Source organism: Amphiprion ocellaris, chromosome 1 (genome assembly GCF_022539595.1).
Source record: "Amphiprion ocellaris isolate individual 3 ecotype Okinawa chromosome 1, ASM2253959v1, whole genome shotgun sequence".
In the NCBI taxonomy this organism is placed as follows: Eukaryota; Metazoa; Chordata; class Actinopteri; family Pomacentridae; genus Amphiprion; species Amphiprion ocellaris.
The window spans coordinates 1361493-1378652 of NC_072766.1; the positions used below are offsets into that span (position 1 = coordinate 1361493).

General features: G+C 40.2%; 1 protein-coding gene across 1 annotated transcript in view; it reads right to left on the bottom strand.

Moving 5' to 3' along the window:
* coro2ba (coronin, actin binding protein, 2Ba) overlaps positions 1-17160 on the bottom strand; it is a 67431-nt gene that overhangs the window by 29670 nt on the left and 20601 nt on the right. The window lies entirely within an intron of this gene.

A 17160-nucleotide genomic window follows, 5' to 3' on the forward strand; every position in this document is an offset into this window, starting at 1 on the left:
ATAAGATTTATGATTTAATGACTAATATATTTTAACAGGTTTCTTATGATCAATACCAATAAAGCTTTACTTTACAAATTGGCACATTTCCCTGTGGTGTCAGAGTGTGTTTATACTGTTTAAGTTAGTGCGACTTAAGAGCTTAAATCAGATTTTTGCTGTCTAAAATCTTTGACCTACATCTTACGATCATTATGCCACTGTGGTTTAAAATCAGTTAATAAAGTACAAGCAACAGTTGAGATAGCTAAAGCTGATTTGAGATACATATATATATATATATATATATATATATATATATATATATATATATATAGATAGATAGATATATAGATATATATATATAGATATAGATATATAGATATATAGATATATAGATATATAGATATAGATATGTGTGTGTGTGTGTGTTTTGCTATTTTTTTCTGTATTTGGGTCTTACAGGGTTAAACCTGCACAGTTTAAAAACTTGTTTTCATCCTGTTTGAATGCATATCTAGAGAGTTAATGGAGGCAGAGATAAATGCGTAAATCCCTCTAGAGGCTGAGCTCTTTCACTACAAACAGCTTCTGGTATGACCCCTGATCAGGTGGATCTGGTGAGGCAGGTGTTGTGGTGAAAATTGCCTCCCCAGATGATTGTCTGGGTGTCTGAAATGGGGCCCTGCAGGTTCCGGGGAAGGAGGCTGGCCTTGACCTCTCGGCTTGCTGAGAATGTGTTTGTTGCTACGTGTGTGTTGGTTCTCATACCTGCGTCTGACCAGGTGTTGTCTGTTTGCACCGGCAGACGTTCTCTGTAGCCGTGAGGCAGAGCACTCCCGAGAGCAGAGTGTGTTTATTGCATGTTTTTTACATGTTGCCTCCAGACAATACTGCTGTTCTGGGCACCAGTTTCCTACTCTCTCTGTGAGACTTCAAACCTTTATCCTAAATGCACCACATCTCTATTTTCTGTTTAAAGTACACACTGAAATATAAAACCACCAGTCGAACTGCTACAGACCACATCAAACCCTTTTAGATAGTGATTTTCATGAGAACATTGCTTCGCTTTATGATTCCAGTCAAACATGGACTCTCTTTTCAAACATCACACAGTGAACGGCAGCAAACCGACTCATTCTGAACCCTAAAAGGCCATTCAAACTGCACCAAATCAGATGAATGGGTTAAATTATTCCAATCTAGATTTTCTCAATGTTGGTGCCAAATAAGGAAGTAGCACCATCTGAGCTCACACTGAATCCACACAAAAGGGAAATCCACGGGCGACTGCATGTACTGTCAGTCAGACACAGTGAAGTCCTGTCAAGCCTCCATGCCATGCTCCATTTTTATTTCCTCTGAGTTGGCAGGGACACTGTTCACTCATTTATGATGACTTCCCGTCTCCGCCAAGAGTGAATTTCACAAAAAGAGAGATATCCCATTGGCTCCCGCAGCCAAATTTTCTCTCAGCGTGAAGTGGGTTTTGTATTTCTGACACACAGGAAGTATCACAGCTTGGCTGAAAGTGCTGGAATGTTTTCTGCACTGCAATGGTGATGCCTGATGGGACAGTTGTGGCTATAAAGGGCTTTTGTTTGCCGTGAAGCTGCAGCTTATTAGAGCGTTTTATGAGTGACCAGCTGACAGTCAGCATCACTGGTTGGTGGTAATCCTCGTAAGAGCAGCAACACTGACTCCAACTCTATTTCCAACAGGTCAGTCATATTCTCTGGTACGTTTACTGACATTTAATTCAATATTAAACACGATTATGCATAGTCTAGAGCAAGGGTGTCCAACATGAGGCCCATGGGCCAAAAGCGGCCCTCCAGAGGGTCCAATCCGGCCCTCAAAGTGTAAAAATTCCATAGAAGTCATTAACTGCAGATTATAAATTAGTAAAACTATAAATTTAAAATCATTTCTAGACCATGACAAGTTGTTTGGATCATAAAGTAAAATACTAGATTGTTCATTGTTCTTTTGTCGTTTTGTCTCATTTTTGTCGTTTGTCCATTTTTTTGCTGCTTTGTAAAATTTTAGTCAAATTTTTTCGTCTGTTTTTTTCGTGTCGTTTGTCTCATTTTTTGTCATTTTGTTTCTCACGTTTGTCGTTTTGTGTCTCATTTTTGTAATATTTTGTCTTGTTTTTGTTGTTTTTTGTCTTTTTTAAAGTAAAATCCTCTCTGGTTCAGTTCCAGGTGACTAAATGTTGTGTTCCTTTGTAGACACTCTGTGATCTGGAAGTTGTAATGTGGAAATGATGAACTGAGGCTGAATGTTGATGAAATTGAACTTATTTTTCTTAACAAATGTCAGGTTGTTCATGATGTTTAGTAGAAAGATAATTCCTTGAGTTTTACTCCTCTACTTTATGCACACCAGCAGGTCAAAGTTTACACTTTTCCAGTGAAATCTCTCTACAAAATGGATTTCCACCAAAGAACGACCATTCATATTGCCCTTTACGTCCACCAAGGTGGACATAGAGTTTTTCATGAGAAAGTGGAGCTCAACTAAGCCCGATGAAGACAGGAAAGGCTCCACTAACACTTCCACTAGTGAAATAAAAGCCATACCATGTTTGCTTAAAGCATCACACTAATAGAAGCAAGGGAAAGCACAGCAGCTGTGAGTGAGTGCCACACTGAATAAAATAAAACAGAGATAATAGATTTAACACGTGCTCATGTTCATGTGCTCAACTGGCAGGTGGTGGGTGGAGGTGACGCTACGAGAACGCCACATGTCACATCTGCAAAACTACAGCAAAAAGCTGCATTTTAAAGCCTATAAACGGGACATACATACGATGTCTGTTAAAGAGTCACAGCGGAGCTCTGCAGATGCAACTGATTTACTGTGAGCTGTGTAGGACATCAGTGAATTAAGGCTCACGTTACTGGGTCCAGTGCAACTACTGAGCAGTTCCAGAGGCTACGTACATATTTTATTCTAGATAACTTCAATGGCCTAAGCCAGGAGAGTCAAATTCATCTTAGTCCAGGTTCCACATTCAGCCCAGTTTGATCTCCAGTGGACCGGACCAGTAAAACCACAGCAGAATAACCTAGAAATAAAAACAACTCCTAATGGTTCCTTTGGTTTAGTGCAAAAAGTACATTCTGAAAATGTTCACATTTAAAAAACTATCTTTTTTATAAAACATCATGGACAACCTGAAATTTCTTCAGAAAAATAAGTTAAATTTCAGTAACATTCAGCCTCAGTTTATCATTTTCACATTACAACTTCCAGATCACAGAGTGTCTACAAAGGAACACAACATTTAGTCACCTGGAACTGAACCAGAGAAGATTTTACTTTTAAAAAAGACAAAAAACAACAAAAACAAGACAAAATATTACAAAAGTGAGACACATAATAAACAAAGCGAGAAACAAAACGACAAAAACGATACCCAAAACAACAAATAAAGCAAAACACAAAATGACAAAAATGAGACAAAAAACACAAGTGAGACAAAAAAGAAACACAAAACGACAAAAAACATGAGAAAAACGATAAAAGTCAGAGAGAAAAAGACAAAAAACCCAACAAAAACTAGACAAAATATTACAAAAAATTTGACACAAAATGACAAAAGAACAATGAACAATCTAGTATTTTACTTTATGATCCAAACAACTTGTCATTGTCTAGAAATGATTTTAAATTTATAGTTTTACTAATTTACAATCTGCAGTTAATGTCTTCTCTGGAATTTTTACACTTTGAGGGCCGGATTGGACCCTCTGGAGGACCGCTTTTGGCCCGCGGGCCGCATGTTGGACACCCCTGGTCTAAACAGACAGGTACAGGTGCTTAATAGAGGGATGTATTTGTTGCATTTCTTTTTGTTGTACTTGTCAGTGTGTTAGTCTCTCAGTTTGCATAAATCCGGCTGACTTTGGTGATCTCCTGACTTTGATGATTGTGATTAACAGTCAAACTATCAACCGTGAAATTTGCTCCCGACATTAAAGTGGCCTCAAGCATGATTTGTAATGGTATTTTATTGACCTTGCCGAGTGATTCTCAGCACACAGCTACACTGACTGCAGAACAAATGTGGACCCTTTGCAGATCAGATGTTGCATCACTATGCTTCCATTAGAACCAATGAAGGTCGCCACACCAGACAGGCTGCAAACATAAAACTACATCAGTGTTCTTATAATTATACACTAGATGTGCAGTGCCTTTGGACATAGAAATAGGTCAAAAACTGTCAAGATTTTTGTAGATTAAACTGCCAGCTAGGGGTGGGAATCTTTGGGCACCTCGCGATTCAATAACAATTACGATTCAGGGGCTACGATTCAATTATACATCGATTATTGATGCATCTTTAATGTATGTATATTGTAGAGCGTCGGGACGGCCGTGTCAGTGAACTAGCGTCTGGATGGGATGGAATATCTGGGCTCCAGTGTCTGCAGCAGTGCATCTATACAGATAATGTGGCTCTGGTCCAGTTCCCTTTTGCCATCGACGTTGTAGAAGCTGAAGTGTTTCCACACGTCTGCTTTTAAACTAGAAGGATGTGTTTGGATCTAATGGTGAGGCGGGTGGAGGTCAGACAGGTTTGTTTTCCTCTGTGTCGGCATGTTGCTTCAGGTGGTCATCCCAAAGTGTCCCGGAGACGACGCGTACTGCGCTTCTTAGTTCCGCATTATTTAGAACCTCCTGCATTACTTTAACAGATTTAAATCATTGAAATTTGGATGTTTGTAAATTGATTCAGATTTGTCCACGTCCGAATCACCATGCATCAAAGAATCGGAAATTTCCCCCACCCATACTACCAACATAAAGGTAACGGCCACTTTAAAACAAACAAGGATTCCACTTCCAAGTCTTGATTATCCCGTCCACATTTATGTTCCTATATCGGTAACTTTACCCTCTACAGAGTCCATGTAGTCTGTAGATGTGAACATACTGATATCACACAAACCCAATAAACCATTTAAGCTTCGCAGTGCTTTTAGGCTGTTAGGCATATGGATTCTGTAAAGTGTCTTGAGACAATCTGACCTGTAATTGGCGTTATATAAATAAAATTGAATTGAAATTTTATGGGTCCAGAAACTGAAGACACATAAATCCCAACATGAAATATCACTGTCTTGTTTTGCCACAACCCAAAGCTACAGGAGTACGACAGGTGTAGCTGCTAAAAAGACATAAACAGTCTGCATATGTGACGTGTTAAGACTCAGACAGGGATGTGTCATCTGACCTGTTCTCCACTACAGTGAAAACATCATGAGGAAAATACAGGGTTTACCAGGAGAATCCATCAGAAGTCAGAACATAAATATCAAACGTTATGCAGACGACACAGTGCTGATAGCAAACAGTGAAGAAAACTTGCAAACCATCGTATCTATAACTAATACAGAGAGACTACAACTGGATCTGTCTTTAAACAACAAGAAAACAGAAGTAAAACTATCATCCCAACCTGTAACATAGAATTAGACCCAGAAACACTGAAGCAGGTTCATTGTTTCAGATATCTGGTTCATGGACAACATCAGATGGGAGGAGTGAAACAGATATCACATGTAGAGCAGAAACGACTGGAACAGCATTTACAAAAATTAAAAATATACTGACAACTATGAAAATAGCAGTTAGCATCCGTATGAGGACTCTCAGCTGTTCCATCCTACCAGTTCTGATGTACGGATGTGAATCTGGGAGCATGAATAATAAAATGCCAAACAGAATCCCTGAAGCAGAGATGTGGTTTTACAGCTATTCAACTTCATCTGATACAGACAGAATAACCAATGAAGACGTCTTAAAAACACTAAACACTAATTATACGCTACTGAACAAAATTAGGAAACAACAAGCAACATTTTTTGGACACATCGTAAAGAAAGAGACCCTGGAATAAATTGTCACAAAAGGAAAAATGAATGAGAAGAGAGGAAGAGGCCGACAGAATGAAGATGATGGACGGACCGACATCATGGAGACACATGGAGCCATCAACAGCCACAAACAGAAAGGAAAAGATGGGATTAGATGGAGGGAAATGATGGATACGCTGAATGGCATGGACCTGGACTGATTGATGTGACGTGTTCAATATAGTCACAACGTTAGACTGTTCCTTTAGGGACACCAGGAGGTCAAAGTTTACACCTTTCCAGTGGAATCTCTTTACAAAATGGATTTGCACCAAAGAACGACCATTCACACTGCCCAGATAATAAGCATTATTACACCATGAAGTGTATGTTTAGTTGTGGGCTGACAGAGCAGTAAAATGTCTGTAGTCTCGTCATATAAACTGTGTGTCTTAGCTTCAGTAGACAAGCACAACAGTCTGTAGAATTATTTGTCAAAGTGCATGTGTCATGACACAACAAAACAAGCAAGTGTCCATCAAAAGTTTGCTCTACTCCACCAACATCCTTTAACCTTAATATACAGTGAAAAGACCATAAAACTCACTGAAGACCAACTTCCTGCATATTAAGGGTTGTTGTCTATGTCATGGATAAAGTAGCTGCCTGGGTTTAGGAGTGTGTGTTCATTTAGGAGTGTGTGTTCATGATGACAGGGCAGTACTCTGGATAATGACAGGAGATGCAGCAGCTCAGCTAATGGCAGCTCTCAGGCCTTAAGCCAGCCCCATTAAGCAGCCGTAATGCAAAAAGCTCACTACCAAGGACAGGAAACACAGGAGCCCGGCTGAAGAGCACTTATCAGAGCACCAGTACGAGGAGGAGTGAGTGTCCCGGAATCCATGCAGTGCTGCCAGAGGCTGAAAGGAGTTTGTTATCATCCAGGTAATATAATTAGCATGAACATATACCGTATCATTTCCTAGATATTCTGATATTCTCTTCATCCTTTCCACTAACGTGTTCCATATTTTCCATTTTAGCACAAATCAGAGGCACATTTTTCCCTATTCCACTTAGGCCAGCCATCCAAAAGCCACAAGAAAGGTCTAAATTAATAATCTCCCCTGTGCTTGGCTTTCCTTTTCCCCCAGGATTTTGTGCCTCATGCTTTTTGGAGCATAATGATGCAAGCTGGGCCTCACACCCTGCACGGCAGGAGGGGGTTGGAGACCGGAGGTGATGGAAAAGTCCAGAGAAACAAAGGATGGCATCTGAGGCACGGCGATATGAGGCCGATACAGACGAACTAAAAGAGACGACGAGGTGTTTAAGGGCAACGAGAAGCCAAGATAAGTGGAGAAAAGAAAGGAAGAAGGGGCAGGTTGGCCAGCAAAGACTGATGAAATATTTAAAGAAACAAAGAAAGAAGCAGACAGAGAGGAGGAGCAGACAGAGATTAACTCCCCTCTGTCAGACCACCTGGCCACTCTGCAGCATAAACACACACTGAGACGACTTCAACTGTGTGATAAACGTTGATATTTTCAGTATTTAAACACTTTCCATGGCAGCATCAAAATGACTGAAATACTATGAGGCACTTCAGCTTTATCGCTTAATGAACAATATGCATACAGCAAGGCCTTTGGAGGACAAATTCTAGTGATAGTTTAGATATATACAGGTTATTATAAGGCAGGGGTGTCCAACATATGGCCCGCGGGCCAAAAGTGGCCCTCTAGAGGGTCCAATCCGGCCCTCAAAGACATTAACTGCAGATTGTAAATTAGTAAAAATATAAATTCAAAATAATTTCTAGACCATGACAAGTTGTTTTGATCATGAAGTAAAATACTAGATTGTTCTTTGCTCTTTAGTCGTTTTGTGTCTCATTTTTGTAATATTTTTTGTTTTGTCTTTTCTTTGTCTGACTTTTGTCATTTGTCTCTCGTTTTTGTCGTTTGTCTTTCGTTTTTGTCGCTATTTTTTTGTCTCGATTGTGTTGTTGGTCTATTTTTTTTTTGCCCATTTTTTTTGACGCTTTATAACTTTTTTCTCTTTTTTGTTTTGTGTTGCTTGTCGCATTTTTTTGTCATTTTGTTTCTCGCTTTTGTGGTTTTGTGTCTCATTTTTGTAATTATTTTGTATCATTTTTGTTGTTTTGTCTTTTTTGTCTGACTTTTGTCATTTGGTCATAAAATAAAATACTACATAGATACCTGTGTATCTTCAATGATTTTGACACCCATGTTGTAAGGCAAACCTTTTTTTATTATTTCTACAATTTAAAACACATAAAGAAGTTCCTTTCTCTGTGGTGGACATCTGTCTGAGCTGCACTGTTAGATAAAGATGACTGAAACTGTGTTTTAGGAGAAAGCTTACAAATATTTACAGAATCAACACAAAAGAAAGTTGATTCATGTCACAGTACACAAATCTGATTGGCTCTTAAATGAAATCCCTGCTGGTGGTGGTTCAAACTGAGAAAACAAAATGGCAGTGAGCCGGAGACACAGCAGGCTGTGGAGGTACTTTCATCAGATTACTGACATACATCACTGAAGTAAGACCACAGCAGCATCCGTCGGGGATGATTAATCAGCCAGTGATGGACGTTCAGAGACTGGAGGTGGATGAGCTGCTGGTTCATTGTGTCTCTGCTGTCTGAGGTATAAATGAATGTACTGCAGAGCAGCTTCACGCTGAGAGGTTCAAAAGAAATACTTGTAGTGCCACTGCATGCACACAGTTCAGCAGTACCACAGGGAGAAACACACATATGATCCTCTCTGCTCTGTTATCAGGGGTTAGGTAGCCAAACATCCCCCAAAGTTTAATTATGAGCAAATTTATCAGTGCTAAATCTCTGCAGCACCGAGCTGAATCATCAGCCTTTTCCATGGAAGACATTTTGATATGATACAAAAGGGAAATTCCAGGTGTAAATAACAACATAAAATTAAAAAAAACTTACTCCTTCAGTGTTTTAATAGTGAAAACGCCATTATTTGATAAACCAGTCTAGGTAAAGTTATAGAACCTCTAACTGTGACTAATTCAAGCAGCAGCATCTTTGACTACAATACATTCATGCAACGTTTTAAGCTTCATTCATACAGAAAAGAGGCCTAATTTCACACAAACAGCTGCTACAATTAATAAAAATCCAGACAAACAGCAGTCTGCAAAGTATTAAAAAGACATTACTTCTCAACAAAACAATCAGAAACAGCTGCAGTCAAACCAGTGATTCTGAAAAATAAGATGTGATAAAAAACTGATAGATAAAATAAACCTGCCAAACAAAAAAATTCTAACAAATACTTCAGCCACAGTGTCAGAAAACCACTGAAATCATGCAGTCCTCTTACTTTGAGCTATTTTATATCCTGTTGACAGATGGGATGAATAAATTCTTGCAGTTGCGGTACAGTTTAACATGTTGGCATTCTGAGTCTTCTGCCTGATGGTAACACCTCACATTTTGGATACAGGACGTGTGTTTTATTATTTAGAAGCTTCTGTGCCTCCCTGAGCTTAGATTTTACAAATAAAGATTGACGGTAGTGATGTTCTTTTTTCCAAAACACAAAATTAAGGATGGTTTATTTCAGTTTCAGGATCCTGTACCATTCACACTGGTTCCCTGTCATACTGTTAATGTTATTAATTAGTATTGTTTTTAATGACACATGTACCCTATTAGTGTGGCAAGTCAACATGTCTGCTGTGACCCGCTGGAATATTGCACATTATAACGGTGATTTTAAAACTAACTCTAAGCAGAACGACTGGCCAGCCACCAGCTTCCCTCCTCCTAAGAAAAACATCAATCCATCCACTGCTTCATGTTTTCTCCAACAAAGGGTACAGAGTGTTTATTATCCACTTTCTCAGGAGTCTGGGAAAAGCTACTCGTTCATCCAAACTGGACGAGGCAACGCTGTGAAGTGGAGGACGGCAGATGGTTGGTATGCCAGGCTATCCTGCCACCCTGTGGGTATGTCTGCCTCCTCAATCCTTCACTGCCTGTCTCACTCTCTCACTTCTAGTCCTTTCTCTGTCTGTGTTTGCAGGATTGGAAGGACGGAGGATGTGAAAAAGCAAACCTAGACGGAGCGTTGCCAGACCATCTGCCAAGCCAAGGACTCCTCTCTTCCAGACACTGACCATCTGAACCTTGGCAACAACCGCCTCTCCTGCTAGAATACTGGTCTTCCTCTAATATATAGCGCTGCCTGGATACACAAGAATGTATTAATTAATCCTACTAATATTCCTTCAGTTTATTAGTAAATAAATCCGAAGTTCATCAGTGTGGCACCAAAAATACAGAAAGCAAACTTTGTTTTCATTTTAGTCTGTAATTAGGCTGTAAATAGATTATTTAAGACAGTTTTTAGTTGTTAATTTATAAAGTATGAAAGCAACTGTAGAAATATAATCAAGAACTAGCCATAATAAGAGAGTAAAGTATCCCTGGTCCCTTGAGGCTGCAGAGTTCCTTCTATAATGTACAAACACATAACATAGTTTAATTACATCTCAGTATCATATCAAAAGGATTCATCCACTGGGGAGCAGGAATCCGTATGTTTCATGGTCTATCTGCGCTCTAGTTTTGTATTTATGTGAAGTGAAGCTGCATAATTTTATCTTACGATCTGGTGTCTCCTGGTGCGCTTTTTTTAAGCCATTATTAGCATTCAAGGAGCCTGATGATAAATATCTGGAACCAGAAATTTCCACTAACTCCAGCACAGAAGCCTTTGGTTTTCCCTTCATATTAGTTTACATTGAAGAGAACTGTTCAATAATTAACCTTCAGTGCTGATTGACTGTTAGTCGTAGTGTGTAACCAGCCAGATAGTGCTGTAGGCAGGACCTTCACTAAATATCATATCTGATAAGCCTTAACTGGTTGATCTCTGCTAACGATGGCTGACCAGGAATTTAAGGATTCATCAGTAGGTGACCTTGAATTTTTTTGCCAGTCTGTTGAGTATTTGTTGACATACATTGTCAGAGATTTAAGTATTGGAGAGACTAAAGCTGTGATTCTACTCACTTCCAGACACTGACAGCTGTAGCACAGACATGTAGTTGTAGGTCTTTTACTACATTTAGCTTTAGCTGCAGCACTCTGGTCCATAAATGTGCAGTATATCGTGGCTACATATTCCAGACATGCACACTGCTGGCCTTACAGTGTTGTGGCTACGTGGACCCTCACAAACACAGAATAACACCGGCCTCACCTCTAACAGTATATGTAGACTGAACACCAGTGTTAAGCTGATATGAAGCTAATTGTCTACTCTAGTAACCCAGACCAATAAGGTAACTAATATCCTTCTATGGGAACCACTTACATGTCAATATCACATTAGCACAGTGGGTCAGTTCTCTAAAATCTCTTTATTACAATTTAATGAACTAGTTGTTCTGCATGGATGGTCAGTCAACGGAGTAATGACGGGCTTTGTGAAATAACAGAAAGAAAAGTTCAGTCAAATATGCAAAACTCATCCTATTACAAATTAATTTATCATTTGGACAGGGTGAGCTGTTGTTTGCTGATGCTGGAGAAAATGAACCAGTCACCAGAGAGAACAGGAAGGAAAATGCAATAATAAGAGCTTCTTTGCAATACTATTAAGGCTAAATGGGGGGGGGGGAAATGTCCTTTTGTTTATTCTTCAACACACACAAAAATGGGCAGCTTATTATCATGGGTCGGACACAAAGGAGATGCAATCTGTGGAAGACAGACAGACAGGTTGCAGCAGTTCTGGCATCTTTGCCAGCTTTAAATGGAGGAAGGGAACTCCAGATGTTCCTGTTTATTCAGGGCAGGGGTCACAAGGAAAGGTTCCTAATGAGTTTTTTTAATTAAAGTAGGCAGGTTGAACTACAGACAAAAGCCAGTGCAGACTGTGAGTGTTGATGGTGTGCTGATAAAAATCTGACCGATAAGTGAACAAAGAGATGGCATTTTCCACTCCTCTCTGCACTCCAGCACATCTGGGATCATTTCTCCAGTGCCTCTGCAGTATTGTCCTCTACAGCTTCCTGCTTCAATAAAAAGAAAAAAAAAAACGGCCAAAAAAATGTGGGCACACGTAGACGGAAACAGGCGGCAGTAATCTATCTATGTGTGAGCTGTGAAGCCCCATCTGAATGACAGTATTCCCATATGTGGGTGAAGGTTAATGTGTTGTGGATTTGACCTGATTCTGAGGAACCATTGTGTTGATGAGATCACTGGGGAAAGCAACCACAGAACTACGGGACTAATGCTGCTGCCACTCTAAATCCACCTGCCTCCATACTGCTCATATCATTTTTGCACTGTTGAGGAACTTTATTATGAGGTTTACAAAAGAGCATGCCACTCACACGGCTACTAGCTATCTGCTGGACATCTATTAGATGTTCCCAGCGTGTTGCATTGATCTATTACCAGACCGTCGATGGGACTTCCGTCTGTATAGTCGACTTATGTGTCCTACTTTGGAAGCCTGATGTAAAACACAGACCTAATTTCACTATCCTCCATGGAGACAAATATTTAATTTTGGATGTTATTCCATAAAGGAGTCTCTATTGGCACCATCTACTCCCAGCTGAATATGCTCATTTCCACTGTGATACTTCAGCTTATTTTATTTTCTCCATAATCCCTGTTTCTGTGAATCACAGAAAGTGATTCATTTTTGAATGAACCAGACAGCAGACTTGTCAAATTGATCAAATACACAGGTGTTATAAAGCCATCTGTATGCTACATTTTCAACAGTCAATCAACTAATCAGGTTGTCTTTTTACATCTGAGTTTATTAGGAACCTAAAGCTAATGCAGCTGCTCCTACAATAACGCTTATCTTCATGGACGTCATAAAGTTTAGATTTTTAAAATTTGTTATTAGAACATGTTGATCCAACTGTATGGTGATTTTGGAGCCTTTAGTTTGGAGCGTTCTTGAGTTGTATTGGAATATTCTGCCAAATGCTATTATTTTGTCTACCCTATTAATAAGATGTTTTTGCAGGGCTGATGTGTTTGATTGCATTACTTTTAGCCAAGTGTACCTAATATATTGGCAACTAGGGCATCTTCACCAATATTCAAAATGATGAAATTCCAAGGACATTTATACAATATATGATGTATTTTTCCTATAAATATAAGACATACATGCATCTTTTTTCTTTATTCTTAATATAAAAGCTCATATAGGTGAGTTGCTTCACCATTCAGTGCATCAAAACCATTGTCTATATATAACCTATATACAGCAGACATTACTCATATCTTCTCTTTCTGAGTCATTCTGTGCATTTTTTCTTCACCAATATCACAAAAGTCAAGTTACTGCAGCTAATGAGTCTGTCACAAGGAATACTGGAACTTTTGCAATCTCCTGTGGCTGTTTAATTTGAAAGACATTGCGATCTATTGTGGTTGAAGTTGTGCAAAGACACAGAGGTTTCCACTGTCTGATCATTCAGTTTTTTGGTGGAAAGAATTCACTAATCAAAAGATGCCAACTTCACTGAGTAAACATTGAATTTCTCTACCGTGGTTGAGCAGTGGCGGTGAGGGGGAAAATATTTGCTGACCTGAGATAAGAATCAAGGTTAACACTTCAGTTCCGATTGTTCCACGACATAAAGACCTGCTTTACTTAGATTTGCAAGTCATAAAGTGGCTCTGAAGCTCCACAACCTGGGACTGTCCACACCACTGTGCATCTGGATCCTGGACTTTCTGCCCAACAGGCCTCAGGTGGTCAGATCATCACTCTGGTCCTGAACATGGGAACACCGCAGGGTCGTGTGTTCAGTCCAGTCCTCTTGACTCTGTTCACACGACTGCATCTCCACACTTCAAACACCATCGTGAAGTCTGCAGACACACAAGTGTGGTGGGTCTGACATCAGACGATGATGAGACCCACCACAGGGAGGAAATCCAGCACCTAACCGACAAACCTTTTCCACCAAAAAGAACCAGGTGCTAGTTCGGTGCTTAGTTGGTTCAAATCTTGTGCCTCCTCAGAACCAGTTTGCTTTTCCATTGGAGAGGAGTCCAGGTAGAGCCACGTCATTGCGTCACTGTAAAACGTCAGTGAGTCACTGCATGTGTCGGTCAACAACGTTCGCACATCGTAGCCATGGAAGTGCCCTTCCTGACTTTGCCTACACTGCAATCCAGAAACAAATAATCTAACTGTCAGTCTAGGCAATGGCGACTACCTTAGAGAAGAGAGGTAGCTGTCAGAGATGATTCCCAACAGTGGTGTGTTAGCGTTAGCTTAGCTGCTTAGCTTCAACTATGTCTGCATCCATTACATAGCGGTTAAATAAACACAATAAGCTGATGATAGTATCCATGTTTATCTCTATAGATGATCTGAAGGTTAATTGTGAGGCAGAGTTTACCTGTTGCCTGGACACATCTACTACTACTACTGATACTACTACTGATACTACTACTACTGCTACTACTACTATGAGTTTAGCTGTTGCCTGGACACATCTACTACTGATACTACCACTACTACTGCTACTACGGATACGACTACTACTGCTACTGATACTACGACTACTACTACTACTACTAGCTTGGTTGTCTAAAAGTGGTGGTTCTGTGTTTCCGCTGTTCATCGTTGGTCACTGTAACCCGTGACGTACTCGGTTCTTAACTCTGGCCCACCAGACAGTTTTTGGAGCCTGGAGCCGGTGCTTCAGAGGTGGAAACACAAAGAACTGGTGTGAAGTCAGGCTCTGGCTCTGAACTAGCACTGGAACGAGCCTGGTGGAAAAGGGGCCCGAGTGGTGTTCAGACAAAAACCTGATCCTGAACACTAGGAAAACCAGGGAGGTCACTGTGGACTTCAGGAGATCCAGGAAGGTGGTCCATGCTCCTCTTCTCATACAGGGAGGAAGTAGGGGCAGCTGATAATATCAGGTTCCTGCACATCCACATCATTAGTGACCTCACATGGACCCTGAATGCCTCTCACCCGGTAAAAAAAAAGCCCAGCAAAGACTCTCTTTCCTCTGGAGGCTCAGACGGGCTGGACTCCATTCTCGGCTGCTGACAAACTTCTATAGAACCACCATATCCTTCTTTGCCTCGGTATAGTGGTCTGCTATGGCACAGTGCAGGACAGGAAGGACTTGGCCAAGTGGTAAAGACAACTCAGGAGATTGTGGGACGCCCTCTGCCAAACCTGGAATCTGTGAGAACTAAATGGATAATGACAATAAAGTTTCTTGATCTTGAAGTCTTTATTTGCTGCTACTGTCGAGATCCTTCCACTCAAAACAGCTCCCATTTCCTCAAGATGTTATGAAGTCATGAGTTCTTTGCCTTTTGTTCGCATTCTTCTTTGTCAGAAGCACTAGGGTGTTTACATTGGGTGACCCACAAAGAGAAAACGGGGAAATTAGTGATGATCAGTTCATTTAATGACTCCAGCTAACTGTTGGTCTACTTAGCTAATCACATTAAAGGTAAACATCACCAAACAGATGCAAATGGAAGATGTATTTTAGGTTGTTTTACCTAATTTGGCCTCTTAGCAGCATGTCTACAAGTTTAATTGTGTCTAATTGTGTGTAAAGAGATACGAGATGGTCTCAGGAGGAAATATTCAAGTTTAAGTCAGTCAGCATGGTCAATAAGCAGCCAAGTCGAGGGGGAGAACTAATCCTGTTGGCCTGCAGTTAGATGCATTAGCATGTCCCAGATCTCATGTTTACACCACAAAAATAACATCTTCAGACAGTTAGTCCACATTTATTGGTGATTCAGACATATTCTTACATCTGTGACTCGTATAAATTGTGTACGGAAGAAAACAAGACATATTCTCTGTGATTTAACAGCTGATAGCAAAACCCAGCAGCAACAACACAATCCAGCACTCCTTCAGCTGTTAACGCTGCCATGACAACAACGTCATCGATGAGTAAAAAAAGTCACGTAAAAACCGGGTTCATCTGAGGACACAATCACTGAGAATAATCCCCATATTTGAATCAATCAATAGAAAACTTGTTTTAAAGAACAAAATCTAACACCACATACTGATTATATTCATAACATGAGGTATGGGTTCGGTCCAAAACCCTGATCACCACTTTAACTGTCTTTCATAGGCATAAATCTAAACCCAACATTGGTAACAAAAGAGTTGGTTTACTGGTCAAAGTTTAAGACAACAGAGTGTCACATTATTCCTTCTGTAGTCAGAGACATTAATGAAAATAGACAGAAGACTCCACAAACATGAACTTAAATAATTCATGTCTTCAGGTCTTTGTGTTTTTCCTTTTCCCTTCTTGTTGTGACGTATGTTATTCTCCTTCTCTCTACTTTTTCTCTTTCCACGAACCATCCACATAAATAAATGACCTGGCACATCAGCATAAACCCAGCCAACCCTCTCAGCAATGAAGAGGCCAACAACTGGAATGCAGACACAGCTGGCTCTCAGCTGGTGAACCAGTCTGGTAAACAATAACACACGGAAAAAGCATACAGCAGGTCCACATGTGGCATCCACAGGGTTTCTACGAGTATGAGGCCTTGCTGTCATTTAGCTGGAAAAGTATGGAATGCCAGCATAGGATTATAAAAGCCTTAAGTTTTTTGTTTCACTAAAACTCAAACCTCATTAGATGGAAGGTTCAATGTACTTTCTAATAAGCCTGCAGGGAGAGAAATGCAGGCCGCTGTCCAGTATTTATGAATATTCTCTGTCAAAGTCATAAACAGGGTCATAAGTTTCAAGAATCAGCGAATACAGTTCATGTCTGAGGTAACTTCAGCAGTATGAATTCTAATGTCCAACAATTTCCAAAGGCTCTTTGTTTCTCAACTCGGTTCCTTCTCAGACAGACGGGACAACCCACTGTGTTTCCATAGCGACGAGCAATTGAAATCCAGATAGCTGGAATTAACAATTTCTCCAAAAACGAGAGCTGATTGACATTTGTGCAGACGTTTCTCACTTGTGATGTAAAATATCTGGTGAAAACTGTGAAGGACATCTGAGATAATAGTCCTGTGAAATAAATTCCAGTATTCACAGATGAACCATAACATTCAAACCACCTGCCTAATATTGTGTAAGTCCCCTTCATGCTGCCAAAAGAGCGCTGAATGGTTGGGTCATGGACATGGGACCTCTGACAGTGTCCTGTGGTGTTTGGCACCGGGACGTTGGCAGCAGATCCTTTGGGTCATTTGGCCTGCAGGTTGGAGCCTCCATGGATTGGGCTTGTT